The sequence below is a fragment of the Pseudophryne corroboree genome, chromosome 4 (genome assembly GCF_028390025.1).
Source record: "Pseudophryne corroboree isolate aPseCor3 chromosome 4, aPseCor3.hap2, whole genome shotgun sequence".
NCBI lineage: Eukaryota > Metazoa > Chordata > Amphibia > Anura > Myobatrachidae > Pseudophryne > Pseudophryne corroboree.
This window is the reverse complement of record NC_086447.1, coordinates 194,245,547-194,268,847: the sequence shown is the minus strand read 5'-3', so window position 1 is coordinate 194,268,847 and position 23,301 is coordinate 194,245,547.

Here is a 23,301-nt window from a genome sequence, read left to right as displayed (position 1 = left end):
ATCCACCGCTATAGCGGGTAAGTCTCCGTTTCTTCCTTCAGCAGCACCTGCTCCAAAGAAATCTTTCTCTTCATCTGCAATGCAGTCCTTTTGGCCTAACAAGTCTAGAAAGGCCAGAACATCCAATACCTTCTTTAGGGGAGGTCGGGTTAAGTCCAAGAAACTTGCTGCTGCAGGTTCCCAGGAACAAAAGCCTACTTCAGGTACGCCAAAGTCCTCTGCATGATGGTGGACTGCACGCCCCGGTGGTGGGGCCAGTGGGAGCGAGACTCAGACACTTCAGTCATGTCTGGGTATCGTCCGGCCTGGATCCCTGGGTGGTAGATATTGTGTCTCAGGGATACAGGCTGGAATTTCAAAGTCTCCTCCCTCATCGCTTTTTCAAGTAGGGCATTCCGAAGAAGGTTATTCCTACCCTCATACAGGCTAGGAAAGAGGTAACTTCTAAACATTACCATCGTATATGGAGGAAATATGTCTCTTGGTGTGAGTCCAAGAAGTTTCCTATGGTGGAGTTTCAACTGGGACGTTTTCTCCTCTTCCTGCAAGTAGGAGTGGATATGGGTATGAGGTTGGGATATGGGAAGGTCCAGATATCAGCCCTATCCATTTTCTTTCAGAAACAATTGGCTGCCCTCCCTGAGGTTCAGACCTTTTTGAAGGGAGTTCTGCATATCCAACCTCCCTTTGTACCGCTACGGTGCCTTGGGACCTTAATGTGGTGTTGCAGTTCCTCCAGTCAGATTGGTTTGAGCCTCTACAGGAGGTAGAGGTTAAATTTCTAACATGGAAGGCTGTCACTTTGTTGGCCTTAGCTTCTGCTAGACGTGTGTCCGAGCTGGGGGCTTTGTCCTGTAAAAGCCCTTACTTGATCTTCCATGAAGATCGAGCTGAGCTCCGGACTCGTCAGCAGTTTCTTCCGAAGGTTGTGTCGGCATTTCATATCAACCAACCTATTGTGGTGCCAGTGGCTACCTACTCCTCAATTACATCAAAGTCCTTGGATGTCGTAAGGCCTCTGAAAATATATGTGAAGAGAACTTCTCGCTACAGAAAGTCGGACTCTCTGTTTGTCCTATATGATCCCAAGAAAATTGGGTGTCCTGCTTCTAAGCAGACGATCTCTCACTGGATCAGGTTCACTATCCAGCACGCTTATTCTATGGCAGGACTGCCGTGTCCAAATCTGTTAAGGCCCACTCTACTCGTAAAGTGGGGTCTTCCTGGGCGGCTGCCCGGGGTGTCTCGGCAGTGCAACTTTGCCGAGCTGCAACTTGGTCTGGGTCGAACACGTTTGCAAAGTTTTACAAGTTCGATACTTTGGCCTCTGATGATCTGATGTTCAGTCAATCAGTTTTGCAGGAGCCTCTGCGCTCTCCCTCCCATTCTGGGAGCTTTGGTACATCCTCATGGTACTAATGTGGACCCCAACATCCTCTAGGACGTAAGAGAAAATAGGATTTTGGTACCTACCGGTCAATCCTTTTCTCGTAGTCTGTAGAGGATGCTGGGTGCCTGCCCAGCGCTTCGTTTTCCTGCAAATGTTATTTGGTTCAGTACAACTTCGTTTTAGTTGAGTACTGCATTGTTACTTGGTAAGTAATGTTTCAGCTGTTGCTGAGTAGTTCAAGCTAGTTGGCTTGACGTGCATTGTATGTGTGAGCTGGTATGAATCTCACCACTGTCTGTGTATAATCCTTCTCTCGAAGTATGTTGTCTACTCGTGCACAGTTTCTAGACTGAGTCTGGTAGGAGGGGCATAGAGGGAGGAGCCAGACCAGACTCTCAAACTTGTTAAGTTTGTTTAACTTACAGGAAGAAATAGCACTACCTTAATACAGAAATGTTCAGACCACTGCGACCTCTAAGCGTGTGTGTGTGTGTTAAACCTCTATGAAATGCGTACACGTTGCGTAAGCACGCCGTCATGCTGTAAGCACAAAGTAGCTACATGTGTGGCCGAATACACTTTAACTCCTAACAGGAAAGGAATGCGACACCAATTGTATATGTTATGTTGTGGTCCAACGCAGCAACAAATATTTACTTAAAAGGGAGTTCACAGAGAAAAACAACAATACAAGAGAAAAGGTTACAACCAATGGATACATACGTTTGTTCGCCTGCGCCACCCGGATCCGGTCCTCAGTCAATCTGGAAAGATGGCCTTCAGAGAATAGACTGAGGCTGACCAGGAGGCTTAGTTTTTATATAATATTTCAAAGCATGAAACAAAGGAAACTGTAATCTCTTCTCTCATAGGTCAAAGGGCTGGTCATTTACAGTACATGAGGGGTCATAGGTTGGTTTGAATAGGTGGGCGATGCCTGGTCCAGGTGCACTTGCAGGTGTCCTCCACTGGGTTCCCGCCGAATATCAAGAGTACAGTAAATACAGTGTGATATTAATAATATATTCCTGTGTATAGATATGCGCAGGAGCATGCTACTTTCTGCAAGCTGCCATCTGAATACTGCCCTTGAAATACTGTACAGCTGGATACCAAACACCACATCCTAACCTAATTCTGTCCCCTCATGTCCTGTAAAGTTGAATCCCTCTGTTGTTATACTTCCAAAGTAAATGTAACTTGCTGGTGTGGTGCGTGTAGGCTATGTGTTAATTATGCACTATGTGGATTAAATATCAGATATGTCTTTGTGGCTTTTCCATGCGAATGCGTATGCTACCGTATTTACTCATACCACGCGTTAATACGCAGGACTTCGTGAGCCAATATACGCAACCTGCGGGCATGAGCACGCACGGCAAAACAAGCACGGAGGCCACTCTGTGTGGTGTTTGCACGTGACGCGTGTGGGTATAATATTTTCGACTTCGACAGCCCACCCTTTGGCAGTAAACAATAACTGCCACACATAACTAATAATACTGAAAATATTACATTTACAATATGTACAAAATTTCGGGTTACATTGGAAGAGTTGTAGGTGGGAAAGATATAGCCTAGTGGGATAGGAAAAAGCGTGTATGTATGAGTAAATGTCTGAGGGGCATGTATCATCGTGACGTATATGTTCTAAATAAAATTCGAGGTACTGCAAAGTATACATTAAATCCTTCTCATCCCGTATTAAGGGTCTGTACATGGGCAAACAAACATTACCAAGCTCTTTCTTTAGGCAAAGGCCATCAGCCATCACCTTTCCGGCTTCTTATACCAACAAATGGGGAGCACATTTATCTAATGATACATGTAGGGGAGAAGTATGTGTGGATAACATTTATCAACTATGTGTGTTATTAACTGAAGATTGCAGAGATGAGGGTAAGACATATAAAAACACATTTACATAAATTTGGGTATACTGAAGTCTTTTCCGGTTGGATGTCTCTGGGTAGAGGGGAAAACAGAAAAATGGTGAAAGAAACAGGCCATGAAATTAATTTACAATCCTTATCACAACACTGTTTCTACAGATGGGTCATATATCAAATCTGCCGCTGTTACAATGCCCTCGCTCCTTAGACTCATCAAATTTGTCCTGTGTTTGCACCGGGTCAATATTCGAACACATATGAATATCAGACCAATAATTATGACGACACCCAGGATACAGAAGAGAAACTTTCCCACACTTGCAATTTCATTTTGGGCCCACTCTCCTAACCCAGAGAACCATTTAAGTGGGTTCAACCATGAGGCCCAGCCGGTCAATTCATTATCCACAGCCGTCAAGGTAAGGTTGTGCATCCTTCTGAACTCCCACTTCAACTGCAAGATCTCGTCCATCTTTTGATCGATGATCTCCGTTGGGTCTTCTGTACTGTTCGTAATATACGTACAGCACTTCACACCATACAGAGTAACACAGTACCCACCTGTCACAGCCGTGACATAATTCAAGACCATTCTATGCTGGACCAGCTCCTTCTTGTAGGCCTGTAACTCCCTACCCGTATACCTGAAGGTGTCATCATACATCTCAGTGATATTATCTATCAAGTTCGTTAGCGCATGGATGTACCTATAATTTATAATTCCTCTGGCCGTATGGCCACAACCCTTCAGAACTCGGATTAAGCCACTTGTACGCTTTCCTTCCACATATGAAGTAGGCATCATCTGGAAGAACATAAGGGACAAAATGCAACAAAACCATATCGCAGATTTTTCTTATAAAGAAACCGGTCCCCAGTTCTCCCATTTGCTCAGTACAAGTATTGGGCTGGATGATGTGGGCACAATACCCCTGCAACACTTTTACAGCCCACATGGTTTTGATCCCATGTGTATACCTGTATTGAATATACCTCCCACTTGTGGCTATCTTATGTTCAAGTTCGGAGTTGATGGGTACTTTATCAGCTCTATGCGAGAAAGTCATTGTCTGGTTATTCCATGTCACTTCCCAATTTTCTGGTTTCCGGAAATTGGACACGTTAACGCACAACAGTGACCTATCTACATGGTTCTGGTGGAGCTTCAAGCTAGGGGGCCTAGATATGTTGAACATCTTGTCCACCGGTCTCCCCCCCCCCCCACCTCGTAATTCGAGTACCTGATTTACTGTTAAAGGGTATGGCACTAATCCTGACTTACTCTGTCCTTGAGGTACTTGCGAGCACAACCAGCATTCTGTTTGGTTTAAAACCGTACCCACTAATGAGTGGTAATCACTCAAAGGATGTCCGCTCATATCGATATTACTGTTTGACTGACATCTCTGGATGCACCCATCTTCGACTATGTTTTCGCAATACCTACATATGCAGTATTCATCAGACAATAACCCTTCACATTGCCTCCGAGCTCTGTGACTACCAGATCTCTTACTGATACCAGCTTTGAGCAAAGTGATGCGCTGATCCTGGGGTCCTACGAATCCGTACTCTCCATCAGAACCCATTCCAGATCCTTGCTCAACATCTCGGGGGCCCTCACAAAAACAAATTGTCCTGATCAAAAACAGAGTCACAAGAAAAAGCCGGAACACAGTCTCTTGGTGTGGATACATTTAGTTAAGGAGAAAAATAGGAAGGGGAAAAAGAAGAAAAATGCAGTGGGGGGTGAAAAAGAAAAATGTTACGACAACTGTTCTTGATTTTGCTGCTCTCCACGCTCAGGTGCCGTCCAATAGTCCTGCCTCTCAGCTTTCCCGGAATAGATTCTCTAGTGATACAAGGTTCTCTTTACCTTTCTCTTTGTCACAAGTTTTCTCCGGGTCAGCGACCTTCTTGCAGTGGGACGAGTGGACCCAAGTCTCTCTCTCGGCAGCCTTCAGTGCTGTCGTGCTGGTCAACAAAACTTGATACGGTCCTTCCCACCTGTCAATGAGGCCACCTGAGCGTAGAATTCCCAGGATCAATGTCATGACAATTACTGTTTGGTAGGTCAGGAATCGCCAGTTTTAGATTCCTTTGCTGGTTTCTCAGTTGCTGGCTCTTCCTAACCAAATATTGCACAGTCATTTCATTATTGCACTTCAAATCATCCTGGGGTTGTTGTCCAAAAAGAACTTCGAAGGGTGATAAGTTAAGCGGTGACCTAGGAGTGGTTCTGATGCTGTATAACACTAGTGGCAGTACTTCTGTCCACAGCAGTCCAGTTTCAGCCATCACTTTGCTCAGCTTGTTCTTAATAGTGCTGTTCATTCTCTCCACCTTTGCACTGGCCTGTGGCCGGTATGGAGTATGCAGCTTACTATTAATACCCATCATTTTGCACATGACCTGAAAGAATTCACCTATAAAATGGGTACCCCTATCACTTTCAATCATTCTAGGGATACCATATCTACACACAAATTCCTGCACGATTGTCTTTGCAGTGAAAACAGCAGTATTTGTGGCAGTGGGGAATGCTTCTACCCAGTTTGAAAAGACATCGGTACATACTAATACATACTTTAAATTCCTACAGGGTGGTAGCTGTATGAAGTCGATTTGTATTACCTGGAAAGGTCCGTCTGTAGGATGGATATGGGATGGCTCCTTTGGTATTGTCTTACCAATATTCTTCCTCAAGCAAGTAAGACATGTCATTGCTTTCTTACCTGCATGAGAAGAGAACCCTGGTGCACTCCAGTAGGCTCGAACCAATTTGCACATACCGTCCTTGCCCAGATGAGTCAGACCGTGTGCCGCCTCAGCTAGGCTTGGGAGATATGCCCTGGGGGCCACTGGCTTACCGTGTCCATCTCTCCAAAGTCCTGAGGACTCCTGACCATATCCCTTCGCCTTCCAGACTCCCCTCTCCTGTAGGGAACACAAATTTTGCATTTCGATTAATTGTTGTGTATTTGTTGTGTATGGAAAAAACATCTCTAGAGGGGGAGAAAAGAAGAGAAAAAAAAGAAAATGTCAGGTTTGCGTTCACCAACGGGCTGTCACACCATCATGCATATCAGTGTCTGTACACAATTTCCCTTCACCAGTATTCTCATTATCCACCCTTTGTGCATGACAAGGCACACTGCAGTCATACTGGTGCCAACGTGCTGGTGAGATACACCGGGTTCGGGCAGAACTCTGAAAGACCGATAAGGCATGTGGTGTATGAACTGTAATCGGGTCCATGTATTGTACCCTCCTGTAGGTGAACGTAAAAGATGGAGAGGAAACTGTGAAGAAAAACAGAATAGAGGTTGGTAACAGATAAGTTTTGTAGAGGTGAAGAGGATTTTATTAAACTGACAGCTGGATTGGGCACTAGAATTGATTCTCTACTTGGTCTACTCCATTTTAAAGTTTGTGTTTGTTGTATCACTACTGGGACTATCCCAGCCATCAATCCAGCGTCCTGTCCATCCTAAATTCATAGGGAAACCGGTATTTTGCGAGATAATTTCCTCTACCTGTGATGGACATGAATCTAGAACAGTGGAATGCAACATTAGTCTTTGTGGGTGTCTAACACACTTTGTACTTTCTGAGCGGGAGCACACTATATGTATATCATATTTAACAAAGTCTCTGTCGATTAAGTTAGTCAGGGGCCACTGCTGCTAGGAATAGAAAAGAAAAAGGTTTAGCATCATAGAGGCCCAATCGTAACTTCAGCAGGTCTTGTCAAAGGGTAATGTTGCACTTATCTCGTTCTTCCAATTAGTGTTTTCTATATGGCTTTAAATTCTATATGTCCCTTGGTCCCGTCTATGTGTTTGATAGCGTGGCTCGTGTTCTTTGTCTAGGGGGTCTATTTTCACTATGTGTCCTTGTATTCCTACATTCTCTGGCCACGTGCCCTTCCTTCCTGCAATTAAAACATGTTATTGACATTTATCCATCGTCAGGGGTCTGGGGTTTAGGTTGGTGGGACATCCCTTTCATCGCCTGTATACTTACCGTCCTCAGCCTCTTCTCCTGCTGTTCTCTGTGTTTGGAGATATTCCTGTCATGCTCGATAGCGCACTCTCTGAGAGTGTCTACTGTGATACTCCAATTAGGCAAAGAAGTCTGTACCCTGACCTTGAATGCCTTATTGAGCCCATCCATTAGCACAGAGAAAGCCACCTCCTTGTAATTCGCATCGTTCCTTATATCCGATACCACAGTGTATCTAGCCATAGTTTGTAAAACTCTATGGAAATACTCAGATGTCATTTAATTTTCTCTCTGATTGTGAAAATTTTGCTCCATTTTACAATTGTGGGGAAATACAATCCTAGTTGTATGTTAATTCATTCCACGTTCTTCTGATTGTATTCATCAGTCAGAGGATCGTCTGACTCTATCTTACAATCCGTGATAAATTTTTGGGTGTCAATATTAGGGGGTAGGCACGCTTTCAAAAGTCTCCACCAATCTTTGTTTGTAGGTTCGTGGCCATTACCCAGATCCTTAATAAACTTCTGACATCTAGCAAAATGTCTCTGGGGATCAGGAAATTCTTAAATGATTGACCGCAGTTCTGATCTGGTCCACGGGCAATACATTGCAGTATTCCTGGTGAGGGTTACTCCCTGGCTATCTGTTCTCCCATTGGGAGTTGTTATTACCAAGACAGGATGTAACCCAACCATTCCATTCCTAATCGGCTCACTGTGAGGTATTACTGTCTCTGCGTAATGTTCAGTCTCACACTTACCGGTGGCTATGATCTCACCCATCCCTTCAGTGGGAGACACCATCACTGTTCTTACTGGTTGGGCCGTGCCCACCTGAGTTTCCTGCAAGGTGGCTGCCTGGATGAGGGCTGAGATTAGGCTGGATCCATCATCTTCCTTCGACCTATGACCTTGGAGAGAACTCACGACAGGGTACAATTTGTATGGGTTAGGGTTAATACAACTTACATGAATGTTCCTATCCTTTGCAGATGTACCATTGGTTGTAGCTGTTTCCTCCCCATCGACGTGTCGGTGATGGTGTGCTCGCAATCACATTCCTGTCAGGTTTGGAACTTGCTGTGCGAGCCAGCTCACTTTGCCCATCTCCCTCTTGTTGCCATAAATTTAAACAGTCTGATCCTTTGTTCCTTAGACTTGATCAGACATATTCTATTCCTTACATTCTGCAGTACCTCTAGTTTAAAACTACCCATCCTAGGAAATGATGCCTTATCCCCCGCAGTCATACATCTCCATTCATCACAAAAAGCCTCTATGTGCGGACCATACTTACCACACATTACTAACCTTGCGGACCCTTTAGGCCCTATCTCTTCTTCAGCCTGAACCCTGGCCGCCGAACGCCTCTCGCTTGTGCACTTGGCTCCCATTGTGGGTCTTTTAAACACAATCCCCAAATGCACAAAGAAAAGCGGTGAAAGTCCTTATTGAGTGCTTTCACTCACTCCAGTCCCTGCTGGCCTGTGCTACTACCCACTGTAAATAGTGGGATCGCAATGTACCCAACCTTCGGACTGCTATCAGACCCTTCAGCACCGTAATTTCTTTCGGTGGAGGTTCTGTTGCAATATTTTCCTGAGAGGGCCAGCGACAAATTCCTTTTTGGTATCTTTCCACTGGAATTTTTATAGGGTAAGAAACATACTATTCATCACCCTTTCCAGTGAATGTTTACCAGGGAGAGTTCCTGAATAACATCAGTGAAAAACCCTTGTTTACACAATCACGTCTGTGTATGCTTTACAAAGCGCCTATGACACACCTGCGCAAAATAACGCAAATGGTATCATGTTGCGCTGCGCATAACACACGGACGTGTGGTGCAATCGCACGGCCTATAGATACTAGTTATCTATATGCCCTACGATCACGGGAGTCAATTTTAAGCCGCGCTCCTCAGCCAGAGCGTAACACTAAAACACTTCACAAATCACAATCTTTTACACTCCTCCAACATGTTGTAGTACGTGCCAAACTTCGTTAAATGCTCTAGGTTGCGACCCTTTCTCACAGCTGAGCCCCTTCTAGCTCAAGCGTTTTGTCAACGGGATCCGGTTTTTCGAGGTTCAATGCGTCCACTCCTACTTTCAGCCCACACAAAATACACATTTTTTTTTTTTCTGTACAGAAAAATATCACTCCCTTAGATTGGTAGCCTATCCCAGAGGTAGTACAGTTTAAACAAAGTATTATAATAATCTGCTTTTAAAATCGGATAGTTATTTGCTATTTTATAAATGTCTTCTATCCCGCCTTAAATTGAACTGCTATTGTGCGGTTATAACTTGCGCTCGCAACTTCACGCAACCTTGCGTAAACATGCGACCGTGCGCATCCCTGCGCCACGTGCGTGCTCCTGTACACTTTCCTCTCGTACCATACCACGTGTACAACGTGCCTTCGCAACTCACTAATCCACACTATATCACGATAAATGTGAGGAACAAAATACTACTGCTCACTAACACAACACACAATTGTTACTTACACTCGCCGGAAGTTACCCCCAAAGGTAATCCTCTTTTGAGTGTATACCTAAACGTTTAGGCTGGAACTGCGTTTTGTGTTTTTATAATCACTCCCTTAACACACTAATTCAAATATATATATAGCAAATAAATGTATACGATTTCACACAGATCTATAATGACTATTATAACATATGGCAACAATATGTGAGAATGTATGCAAAGTATCAGTACGCTTTGTGTACGCTTTCGCGCCAAAAGTTACACAAGTAATAAACGGCTTTTTTCCTGTTTGTCCCTCGGGTTACTCCAGCACCTCTAAGACTATACAGAACAGACGTGGTCTAACACAGGATGGTTTTAAACACAATGCAAGGTTACTTAAGATGCGTCTCCACCCTTTGTTGATAGATCAGAGTCTATTATGGCCTGCAAGTCTGTAAGTATGTGGTGAACCGGGCGAGTGCCCAATTGTTACGTTCGTTTAACTTACAGGAAGAAAAAGTATTAACTTAATACAGAAATGTTCAGGCCACTGCGACCTCTAAGCGTGTGTGTGTTAAACCTCTATGAAATGCGTACACGTTGCGTAAGCACGCCGTCACGCTGTAAGCACAAAGTAGCTACATGTGTGGCCGAATACACTTTTACCCCTAACAGGAAAGGAATGCGACACCAATTGTATATGTTATGTTGTGGTCCAACGCAGTAACAAATATTTACTTAAAAGGGGGTTCACAGAGAAATACAACAATACAAGAGAAAAGGCTACAACCAATGGATACATACGTTTGTTTGCCTGCGCCACCCGGATCCGGTCCTCAGTCAATCTGGAAAGATGACCTTCAGAGAATAGACTGAGGCCAGCCAGGAGGCTTGGTTTTTATACAATAGTCCAAAGCATGAAACAAAGGAAACTGTAATCTCTTCTTTCATAGGTCAAAGGGCTGGTCATTTACAGTACATGAGGGGTCGTAGGTCGGTTTGAATAGGTGGGCGATGCCTGGTCCAGGTGCACTTGCAGGTATCCTCCACTGGGTTCCCGCCGGATATCAAGAGTACAGTAAATACAGTGTGATATTAATAATATATTCCTGCGCATAGATATGCGCAGGAGCGTGCTACTTTCTGCAAACTGCCATCGGAATATTGCCCTTGAAATATTGTACAGCTGGATACCAAACACCACATCCTAACCTAATTCCGTCCCCTCATATCCTGTAAAGTTGAATCCCTCTGTTGTTATATTTCCAAAGTAAATGTAACTTGCTGGTTTGGTGCGTGTAGGCTATGTGTAAGTTATGCACTATGTGGATTAAATATCAGATATGTCTTTGTGGCTTTTCCATGCGAATGCGTATGCTACTGTATTTACTCATACCACGCGTTAATACGCAGGAATTCATGAGCCAATATACGCAACCTGCGGGCATGAGCACGCACGGCAGAACAAGCACATGCACGAAGGCCACTCTGTGTGGTGTTTGCACGTGATGCGTGTGGGTATAATATTTTCGACTTCAACACTCTTAAAGTGCCAATGGCTCCTGGTGGGCCTGTCTATACCCCATGGTACTAATGTGGACCCCAGCATCCTCTACAGACTACGAGAAAAGGATTTACTGGTAGGTACCAAAATCCTATTTTCTGTATATCAGCAAGTTCTCATGAGTCTCTTTGTATCTTGTGGTTGTTCCTCAAGGTTGTGCGGCTGGAACATCCCACCTCTAATTACAGGAGCTTGTTGGCATTGAGACTTATCTGCCTCATATTTGCTATAAGTTGCTTATGGTTTAAAACACATATTTTTCTTATATTTGATTTGCAAGCATCTAATTTAACCCTTACATTACTGACTGTTGATCCTTTAAACTTTTCTCTATGGGATGCAAGGGCGAATGTAAGATCTGCAAAGTTTATGGATTCCGCCCATCACAATGGCATTCTGATGGCACTTTGCAGGCATTGCGGAAAACTGAATTCACCACTAGGCCTATGCTATATGAAAATAAAGATATGCTGTACAAGTATTGCAGATGCAATGTCTATCATACTATATAAATCTCCTACTTGGCTTACATTAGCACAGCCAGACATGGGCACACTACTTAAATGTTACATAATATGGGACCATACCCTATATCACAAACTTTGAGGTATGGGTACCTATATACCTCAAATAGGTTAAACAAGCACTCAGCCTAACATCTTACAGTAATTTTATTTTCACCTAAATGTTATATGAAAATAATGTTGGATATCGGTGGAGAAATTCAGACAGATCTAGATTTATCACATTAGGAGGAGAATCATGTGCTTGACTGATATAATAAACAGCCTTTCATGTCACTCAGCTTTGGAATAAAAGTCACTGCTTATAATAAACCTGTCAGTCATCAGTTATGCCTGCTGATTTTAAAAGTACCATATGTCCGCCATTATTCTGGATTGTCTGGTAATAGCCAAATCTGTTAGGCGGTTTGTGGTAACTTAATCCTTGATGTTAATTGTCCAGGATTGTAAATTTTATATAGTCCCCGCGGCCCTGACACTGCTGTGATGATTGTGGAAACTGCTAATTGAAACTGCAAGTCCTGGAAGCTCACACAATCCTGGATGATAAGGGACAACTAGCAAGCTACAATCAGTAATTTGGGGGGGAGCAGGGGAAAGATGCAGGGCATGGATTACGCTTCTCCTGCATTCCTGTGCTCTTACAGAGACCCAGGCCTTGTAATTTGTACACACTTAAACTTGTTGGCACCACTGAGTGCCAGCATGCTCTGGCATGAATGGGTATGCTGGCTCTTGTAGCTGAAGACAGAGGGCTAGTGGGGGTCCTGTGTCAGTCACATCTTTTTTTCATGCCCAATTCTTCATGCTGAACAGGCTAGGGTGGTAGACATGGCAGAATGACCCCACACTATGGATTTGCTGCTATAGTATCAATGGCCTAAACCAGTGATGAAGAACCTTTGGCATTCCAGCTGTTGTTGAACTACACATCCCAGCATGCCCTGCTACAGTTTTGCTATTTGGCCATGTGAAAACTGTAGCAGGGCATGCTGGGATGTGTAGTTCAACAATAGCTGGAGTTCCAAAGGTTCCCCATCACTGACCTAGACCAGGCCTGGCCAACCTGTGGCTCTCCAACTGTTGTGAAACTACACATCCCAGCATGCCCTGCCACAGTTTTAGCATTACCTAAAAGAAATACTATGGCAGGGCATGTTGAGATTTGTAGTTTCTCAGCAGCTGGTTGGCCAGGCTTGGCCTAGACTATCATAGCCTAGTGCTAGTAGTGTTTTTTTGTTTTTTTCCTCTTGTGCTTTAAGTAAACTCTTTATATCCACTTTGTAGGTTTGGTAATATTTTAACTTTGTGATCAAGCAAAATACACTGTAGAGGGCAATACAATTATCTGCTGTTCTGGAACTGCGCAACATGTCCAGCAACATCGATAGTTTCTCCTTGCACCCCGTAGAGGTGTGCATAGTAATATCACAGGTGTTTAGTCCACTGTAATATTCAGAAATGTGCACATCACTTTTAATTAAATCAGGTCCCAATCCAGAGCATGATGAAGCTTGGGATTCAGCCGGGAAAAACAAGGGTACATTAGATTCAAGAGTTAATCATCACTGATATTAGAATGTGCAGCTATACAGTATAACTAAGCCGTACTAAATAACATAAACCCATCCGAACAGCAGAATAATATGAACTTGCAATTTCTCCATGTACTAGAAAATATGCTACCAATAAAAATGTATTTGCTGTAGTAAAATATTAGCATGCAGTGCTATGGAGCCGAGTAACAGGGGGAGTGAAGAAACTTCACTCCCCCCCGCCGCCGGGTCACCTATTGGCCATATTCACCGTCGGGCAGCTCGGCGGCGGATCGGTAAGTGTGTAGGGCCCATTAGATTTGGATGGGGTGTGTAAAAACTGAAATCTAAGTTGCAGTGTAAAAATTAAGCAGCCAGTATGTATTTACCCTGCACAGAAACAATATAACCCACCCAAGTCTAAATCTCTCTGCACATGTTACATCTGCCCCACCTCCCCCTTGCAGTGCAACATGGTTTTGCCCAATTGCTTGCTTTTTAGGTTTGCTAACAAACCTGAATAACCCCCATAGTCCATAGGGAATTTCTTGGTGTCCCAAGTTATGTGCAAGGTCACGAGACCTGAGGGGTCCCCAACCAGCAGCTGGCTGACAACTTTTATGCTGTGATCAAAGCAAGTGGCCCTGACTTTTTTACCAGCACATGACAATGGAAACACGTGTTGAAGCGTATGCAAGTAAAAGTGAGGCAGAGTCTATCGCATCAAGTGCATCTTTACTAATGGCTGAAGAGACATAACTGGGCTGTAATGGGCAATCAAGTGTAGGATGATGTGCAATAATGATGATGATGACTAGTGGAAAACCTAACCTATGGCTAGGGGGTGGGAGCAGCACAAATTCTTTCCAACCCTGTACAACTCTGCATGCATACAATCTAGGCCTACACTGGCCAATGGCCTTATGGGTGGGTCCAACCACACAGAGGACAGGGGCTCACACAAACAGTGCAGCCTTCTGGCGCCCTGCTCAGCTGCCCGGCATATGGAGACAGGCTGGCTAAGCGGCCCCTCCTCCCAGCACACTGCTTAACCACCTGGCATACAGAGAGATGGGGATTTGCCTGTGGAATGTGCGCAAAGTAATATGCCAGGGCTGTTTTAGAGCCCCAGTCCATCCCTGATGCACACAAAGCAGAAGCACATGCATCCATCCATCTCTGCATCACACCCAGTGAGAGAAACTGTCCTTACACACTAAGAATGCCAAATTGATTTCTCACAAATATTTAAAATGCCCGCTCTAATATATATTGTAAATGCCTGCAACTCTTATTACCATATCCCATGAATGTGCGCTGTACATCGCACAACACTGCATCCCATAAAAGAAAACAATACACCCACACATTATCTGAGTTCCAAAGCTCATTGATGTATATATTTGTTGTTAAAAGGATATGGATTCAATATATATTACAAAGTACAGTATACCTATAGTTACATGAATACAACTCACACAGTAAACAGTTAGAACATACAATTACATACAGTTATATGCAGTTTCAGTTACATGCCAGCAATACAATACCATATCTTTCTCATATAAGTTTGTCCCTCCATATGACTCTCTCTCTCTCTCTCTCTCTCTCTCTTTCCTCTGTAAAATCATGCTGAGACTTGATCTTCCTCTGAGACCAAAAAGCAACTAACTTCCTGTGTTGTCAGCAGAGTATTATCTATTTTCTGGGGGAGGGGACTCTCTCTCATTCATGATTGAGTCACTAGTTTCTTTGTTTGTGCTGAACATGTTCAGCCCTTGGGGACGTCCAAAGGGGCTGGCCTGAGTTTCCTGTTTGGAACTTCTCTTGTTAAAAAAAAAAGTGATTTTAGCTTTTATACATGTAATCATAACTATTCGCTGCAATGTCCTACAACTTCATAACAAGTATCAAATTAATCTACACATTAAGCTGGTTGTTTTAATAGTAAACATGACAGGTCTATCTTGCTTCGTTCAAATAATACACATTCATGACATTAATTCATTCGATAATTTTAAATCATCATGATGTCTGGCGCTTGATATTATTATAATTATGTACTGTATGAAATAAGTGTCGAATCCATCTCTGTAGCAAGTTCGTGTAAATGCATGTGTTACCATATATGGCTGTGCTCGCTGCGCGTATTTGCAAGTATAGCGACTTATATGTGTGTAGTTTGTATGTTCTCTTGATGTAATATTTTTTTTACTTTGACAGTCCACCCTTTGGCAGTAAACAATAACTGCCATCAATTATTAACATAAGAAAAAAATATTTCATACCATAATCGGTGACCTAGACACAAGTATGTATGCATTTCGCAAATCAGATGCTTGACTATATTTGGGCAAGACAGGGAGGAGGACGAGACATCCTCTATATGCACTCGGTGGTCACGGGACCACTGGTTGGGTGTGGGACAACATTCAACCTATAGAGTATGCTGGGACAGTGCTTTGGCCTATAATGTCTGATTTGCGACGAACATTTCACACATACATGTACCTACGTCTTTGTATACTGATGTTTGGATTCAATTGAGGTTCTGCTGGGTAGGTGAAGAAGACACAAACAAATCGTGACAGTGACATATAAAATTTTCATGATCTACATATTCCTATCATTTTCTGAACATTGTTTCCATTTCTGTAACGTATGCTAGGTCTGTTTAATCATTGAACAAGGGTTATAAGTAGTGTCCTTCCTAAATAACATAAACCTTCGGAGTTCGGGGAGAGCCACTCATAAACCTTTCTTCCACATATATTAATGAGCTCTTTATCTGCAATGTGTGAATAGCCATTGTCTGATTTTTTTTCTGATTTTAACAAATTGATCGGCTAATCCTGGGATCCTATAAGGAGATCACTCCTTCCTACAGAACCAGTTCCAGTCCCACACTCGACTCCTCATAAAAAAAACCTCGCAAAAATAGAATATCCTGATAGAAAATGTTTGTCAGCGGGAGAGAGAGAAAAGAGAAAAAGAACAAAACAACTCTTGTTCATAACAAATCAATTACAATGACTGGTCTTTCTGCAATCCTTTAGTACGCTCAGGTAGTGTCCAACAGTGCCGCCTCTCAGTCTTCATGGAACAGAGTCTCTGGTGATAATTTTGCGATCTCTTTGCTTTGCTCTTTGAATACACAGTTCACGTGGAACACACAGTTCACTTTGAACACACATTTCTCAAACTCGATGAATGTGAGCAATAAACTACTTTGTCACGAGTTCTCTCCGGATCAGCGACCTTCTTGCAATGGGACGAGTGGACCCAAGTCTCTCTTTCGGCGACCTTTAGTGCTGTCAACAAATCTTGGTATGGTCCTTCCCACCTGTCTATTAGGCAACCTGAGCGTAAGAACAATCACACAATCTCTTGGTTCACAATCAAGACAGTTAACATTTGGCATACCAGCAATCACAGTTTCAAGTTCTTTTGTCAAGTTCTCAAATGCTGGCTCATCTCAACAAGGTACTGTACTGTCACCTCATTGGTGTATTTCTGATCATTGTGCGGATCAATCATGACATGAGGTTGTCTTCCAAAAACAACCCAAAAGAAAGACACAAATACCAAAACAAAAACAAATTTTGAAGAGGGTGATTCGTCGAGTGAAGATCTGGGAGTGGTTCCGAAGCTACATAATACTAGTGGCAGTATTTATGATCACAATAGTACAATTTCAAGCTTTGCTCCTACTTCTAGGGGTACCATTATCTACACACAAATTTCTGCGCAATTTTTCTTTGCGATAAACACAGCAGCATCCGTGGTGGCAGGAAATGCCTCTACCCAGTTTGAGAAAACATCAGTGCACACCAATACATAACAATAATTCCTAAATGGTGTTAACTATACAAAGTTGATTTGTATTTCCTGAAAAGATCCATCTGCAGGAGGGATATGGGATGGCTCTGTTGGTATTGCTTTACCAATATTCTTCCTCAAGCAAGTAAGACAGGTCATTGCTCTCTTACCTGCATGAGAATAGAATCCTGGCGCACACCAGTAGGCTCTCATCAGCCTGCACCTACCCTCTTTGTCTAGATGAGTCAGACCGTGTGCCACCTCAGCTAGGCTTGGAAGGTATGCTCTGGGGGCTACTGGCTTACCGTGTCCACCTGCCCACAGTCCTGAGGACTCCTGGCCATACCCCTTTGTCCTCCAGACTGCCTCTTCCTGCAGGGAACACACATTTTTATATCTTAATTTAACTATCGTGTGTTTGCAGTGTAGAGTACCATGAGCATAACTCAAAAAAATAAAAATAAAATAAATATCTCTAGAGGAGAGAAAGAAGAAGAAAATGAAAAAGAAAATGTCAGGTTTGCCATTCACCAACAGGCATATCAGTGTCTATACAAAATTTCCCTTCACCAGTATTCCCATTCTCCACCCTTTGTGCATGACAAGGCACACTGCAGTAATACTGGTGTCATTGTGCTGTTAAGATATACTGGGTTTGGGCAGAACTCTGAAGGACCTAGGCATGTGGAGTTTGAACTGTACTTTGGTCCATGTATTGTACCACCCTGTGTGAACGCAAAAGATGAAGAGGAAACTGTAGAGAAACAGAATAGAGGTTGGTGACAGATGAGTTTGTAGAGGTGGAGAAGATTTTATAAAAATTTGATAACTGGATTGGGCACTACGGGGAAGTGATTCTCTACTTGGTCTACTCCCCTTAAAAAAAATTCTGTGTGTCTTATCTCTACTGGGACTATCCCAGCCATCAATCCAGTGTCCTGTCCATCCTAAGTTCATAGGGAACCCGGAATCTGTGAGTTAATTTCCTCTACCTGTGATGGACATGCATCTAGAACAGTGAAATGTAACATTAGTAAGTTGCATTTATTCTGTTCTTCCCATTAGCCGAATCTGTGTTTTCTATATGGCTTATGATTCCTTACTATATGTCTCTTGGTCCCGTCTATGTGTTTAATAATGTGGCTTGTGTTTTCTGTCTAGGGAATCTATATTGACTATGTGTCCTACTACTCCTACAATCTCTGGCAAAATGCCTATCCTTCCTACAAGTGTAACATATTATTGACCATTAGGGATCTGAGGTTTGGACTGATGGGTCTTTCCTGTATGTGCCAGTATACTTACCGTCCTCAACCTCTCCACCTGTTGTTCTCTGCGCCTAACACTATTCTTGTGATGTTCAATAGCACACTATCTAAGATTAGCTACTGTGACCTATCCAATTTTGCAAAGAAGTCTGCACCCTGACACTCAATGCCTTATTGAGCCCGTCCATTTGCACAGAGACAGCCACCTCCCATTTGCCGAATTAGTGTTTACCAGTGATCTTATCCAGATGGAGAGTTTTCTATTACTGCAAGAGACAAAAAAAAAAAAATTAACAAGCTTCTAGGTCATGCGAAGTATTCATTCAATCCTTCTCATCCCGTATTAAGGGTCTGTACATGGTCCAACAAACATTTCCGAGCTCATCTTTACTAAGGGCATTACTAGGAATGCATACTTCTTATATGGTAACTGAAAGAAATACCCTGGGGTTACCTTGTCTCTGTCCGCTTTCCCACTGGCAAATACTAATGTACGGACAGGTTTGTTTTTTGTTTTCTACATTTCTGACGTTACTTTTTTGATTTTTTTAAGTTTTATTTATTTATTTATTTATTTATTATTATTATTTTTTACTATATATGTACACGAATGATACCATACTTACCTGTTCCACTGGTCTCAGCCACTTCCCCCACAGGCTACTGCTCTTCTTTTACCGGTTGGATACTCCTCTGGGTACATGAGAAATGGCTGAAAACAATCAGGTCACCTTCTCCTCCTAAATAAAACTTCAACATTCATTAGTACATATATAGGTTACAGTCATATTTTTCATATTTTTATTATTTTCTATAGTTTATATGCTGGCCGTAACTGCTTCCACATCTACATAAGGCGGTGTACTTGCATTCTCTTTTTTTTTCTTCCTACTTATTTATTGTTGCTACAAGTTCAAACAGTTCTTATATTCCCATTCTTGTCTTATATGACTTTGGTTAGACATACCACCTGCAATACCTTAGGATCAAACTCACCAACCCCTCTTGCTGTCACAGGTTTAAACAATTTGTATGTCTGACCCTTTGTTTTCGGGATTTTATCAGATATATTCTTATCCTTAAGTTCTGCAATACCTCTGGTTCAAAGCTGCTCACCTTAGGGAATGGTACCCTATCTTTGTCAGTCATACATTCCCATTCAGACAAAAAGTCTTCAGCGTGTGGACCATATTTCCCACACATAATACTTTTTCCTTTAAACTTTGCTGACCCCCTGGGCTGCGGCTCTTCAACCTGAACCCTGGTTAAACGTCCCTTACTTGAGCAACTGGCTCCCATAATTGTGGGCCTTTTCCCACAAACACCAAAATACTCAATATAAGGCGACGGTGGAAGTATCCCTGAGCGCCTTCCACTCGCTCTCGCCCACGCTGGCCAGTACAACGATACACTGTTGGTAGCGGATCGCAATGTACCCTACTTAGGGCTCCTATCAGACCTTACAACACCGTCATTTCTTTGGGTGGAAGTTCTGTTTGGAATATTTTCCTGAGAGAGGCAGCGAAAAATTCCTTTTAGGTATCTTTCAACTGGAATTGTTTGTAGGGTGAAAAACAGAGAAATTAGATAACTATCCTTCACCCTTTCCAGTGAATCCCACCAGGGAGATTTCCCGACGTTATCAAAGAAAAACCCCTTTTGTCTATGCAATCACGTCTGCGTATGCTCTCCCACAGCACATATGACACAATGGTATCACGTTGTGCTGTGCAGAACACACGGACATGCGATGCAATAGCACAGCCTATAGATACTAGTTATCTATATGCCCTACGATTGCTGTAGACCACCTAGCCTAGACCACTCCAGACCACTTTAGTTGTATGGGATCACTTCAGACCACTTCAGTTCCTAATAACGCAGGGTAGCGAACCCTACGCCACCGGGCCTCTACTAACCCAGTGTTACCACTTCAGACCACTTCAGTTTCTGGGGTTCAGTATCCACTCACTCCTGCGTTCGCTCACTCAAATACACTTTGTTTTTCTGTACAGAAAATTTTAATTCATACACATAGGCAGCTTTACCCCAGAGGCAATACAGTTTTTTTAAACTAAATTTAGAGTAACCTGCTTTTGAAATCTGATAGTTATGTGCTATTGTATTAAATGTCTACTATCCCACCTTTGAACTAAACGACACTATTGTATAATTTGTACTCAGCGCCCGCATTCTTACGCACTTTGCGCAAACACACGACCGTGCGTGTCCCTTACGCTGCGTGTGCAGTCCTTTACTTTGTCCGAGACACGTGTACAAAACCCTGCGTCCGCAATAAATCACACAGCTCTATAAATGTGAGCAATACTAACTACTATTGCCCACTAGACACAACTTGTTCTGTATAAACTTTTATGCAGAACTGCGTTTGTGTCTTTACGCTTACTTCCTTAAAATACTGTTATTTCAGATTTACCTATAAATTGACCTATATAGCAACAAATGTATCCTATTTCACACAGATCTATAATGACTCTAGCAATAATCAATAATTTAAATGATATGATTCAGATTGGATAGCTATCTTGCAGAACATACACAGATATAAATATACACAGAATTATAATAATATTATATATAATATATATTTATATAATATATATCACTTGACTCTCATAGAACCCCCACACAGTACACACCTACTGAATGAATGCATTTCCTTTAAAGTCTCTAATTTGCATATCAACAGAGGTACATATGCCTGTTCAAGAGGGTAGTGGGACAGGTTAATTAACATTTCAATGGCTATCCTAAACTAGCAAGCAGATTTAACTGAATCCTAGAGGTAAAAGAAAAAAAAACTTTTTTTTTATATCTGTGTGTAATTCTTACACTAAGTATTCATCTCACTATTAACTTTCACTAGGCCCAGCTGAAACTATTTGCAATTGACTATGGCATGGGTTAAATAAATGCATTGGTAACTCATAAATGGTGTTTTATGTGACCAAGGAAAGCTGATTATTCTGAGCAGACTGAAAATCAGCCATTTAGAAAAATTACCTTCCCAAAATGGCCGCTGCTCCTCCCCCTTCCACATCCATGAGGGTTACACAAAATGGTGGACAGGCCATGTGGTTAGTCCAAAATGGAGGACAGACCATGTGGTTTCCTTTGTCACAAAGAAATCACACATCATATAAGCACCAGAAGTTATTTTAGGCCTGAGTTAAAAAAAAAAAAACTATATCAAGGCTATGCAGCAACTTTTAAATATACTTTTAAACCTACTTAAACAGATAAACAATCCAATCTGAATCCAACACAATATGACTTCTTTGAACCTTGTTTTGCAACAATAAAAATACATTTTAGCATCTTAAATATTATGAGAAATGCATTGTCCCTTGAATTTCATATCATTGGTTTACTGATAACACAAAAATACATTAATGTGAATGTTATTTTCATCAGCTTCTCAATATGTCCATTGGAGCCGGTCAATTACAGCCACATTTGTAATGTACAGTGCATCATTAAGACCCTGATATCCTGTAAGAGCCCTCATCTAAGAATGCCAAATTGATTTCTCACAAATATTTAAAATGCCCGCTCTAATATATATTGTAAATGCCTGCAACTCTTATTACCATATCCCATGAATGTGCGCATTACATCGCACAACACTGCATCCCATAAGAGAAAACAATACACCCACACATTATCTTCACTCCCCCCCGCCGCCGGGTCACCTATTGGCCGTATCCACAGTCGGGCAGCTCGGCGGCGGATCGGTAGTGTGTAGGGCCCATTAGATTTGGATGGGGTGTGTAAAAACTGAAATCTAAGTTGCAGTGTAAAAATTACGCAGCCAGTATGTATTTACCCTGCACAGAAACAATATAACCCACCCAAGTCTAAATCTCTCTGCACATGTTACATCTGCCCCACCTCCCCCTTGCAGTGCAACATGGTTTTGCCCAATTGCTTGCTTTTTTGGTTTGCTAACAAACCTGAATAACCCCCATAGTCCATAGGGAATTTCTTGGTGTCCCAAGTTATGTGCAAGGTCACGAGACCTGAGGGGTCCCCAACCAGCAGCTGGCTGACAACTTTTATGCTGTGATCAAATGCAAGCAAGTGGCCCTGACTTTTTTACCAGCACATGACAACGGAAACACGTGTTGAAGCGTATGCAAGTAAAAGTGAGGCAGAGTCTATCGCATCAAGTGCATCTTTACTAATGGCTGAAGAGACATAACTGGGCTGTAATGGGCAATCAAGTGTAGGCTGATGTGCAATAATGATGATAATGACTAGTGGAAAACCTAACCTATGGCTAGGGGGTGGGAGCAGCACAAATTCTATCCAACCCTGTACAACTCTGCATGCATACAATCACACAAACAGTGCAGCCTTCTGGCACAAATTCTATCCAACCCTGTACAACTCTGCATGCATACAATCACACAAACAGTGCAGCCTTCTGGCGCCCTGCTCAGCTGCCCGGCATATGGAGACAGGCTGGCTAAGCGGCCCCTCCTCCCAGCACACTGCTTAACCACCTGGCATACAGAGAGATGGGGATTTGCCTGTGGAATGTGTGCAAAGTAATATGCCAGGGCTGTTTTAGAGCCCCAGTCCATCCCTGATGCACACAAAGCAGAAGCACATGCATCCATCCATCTCTGCATCACACCCAGTGAGAGAAACTGTCCTTACACACTAAGAATGCCAAATTGATTTCTCACAAATGTTTAAAATGCCCGCTCTAATATATATTGTAAATGCCTGCAACTCTTATTACCATATCCCATGAATGTGCGCTGTACATCGCACAACACTGCATCCCATAAAAGAAAAC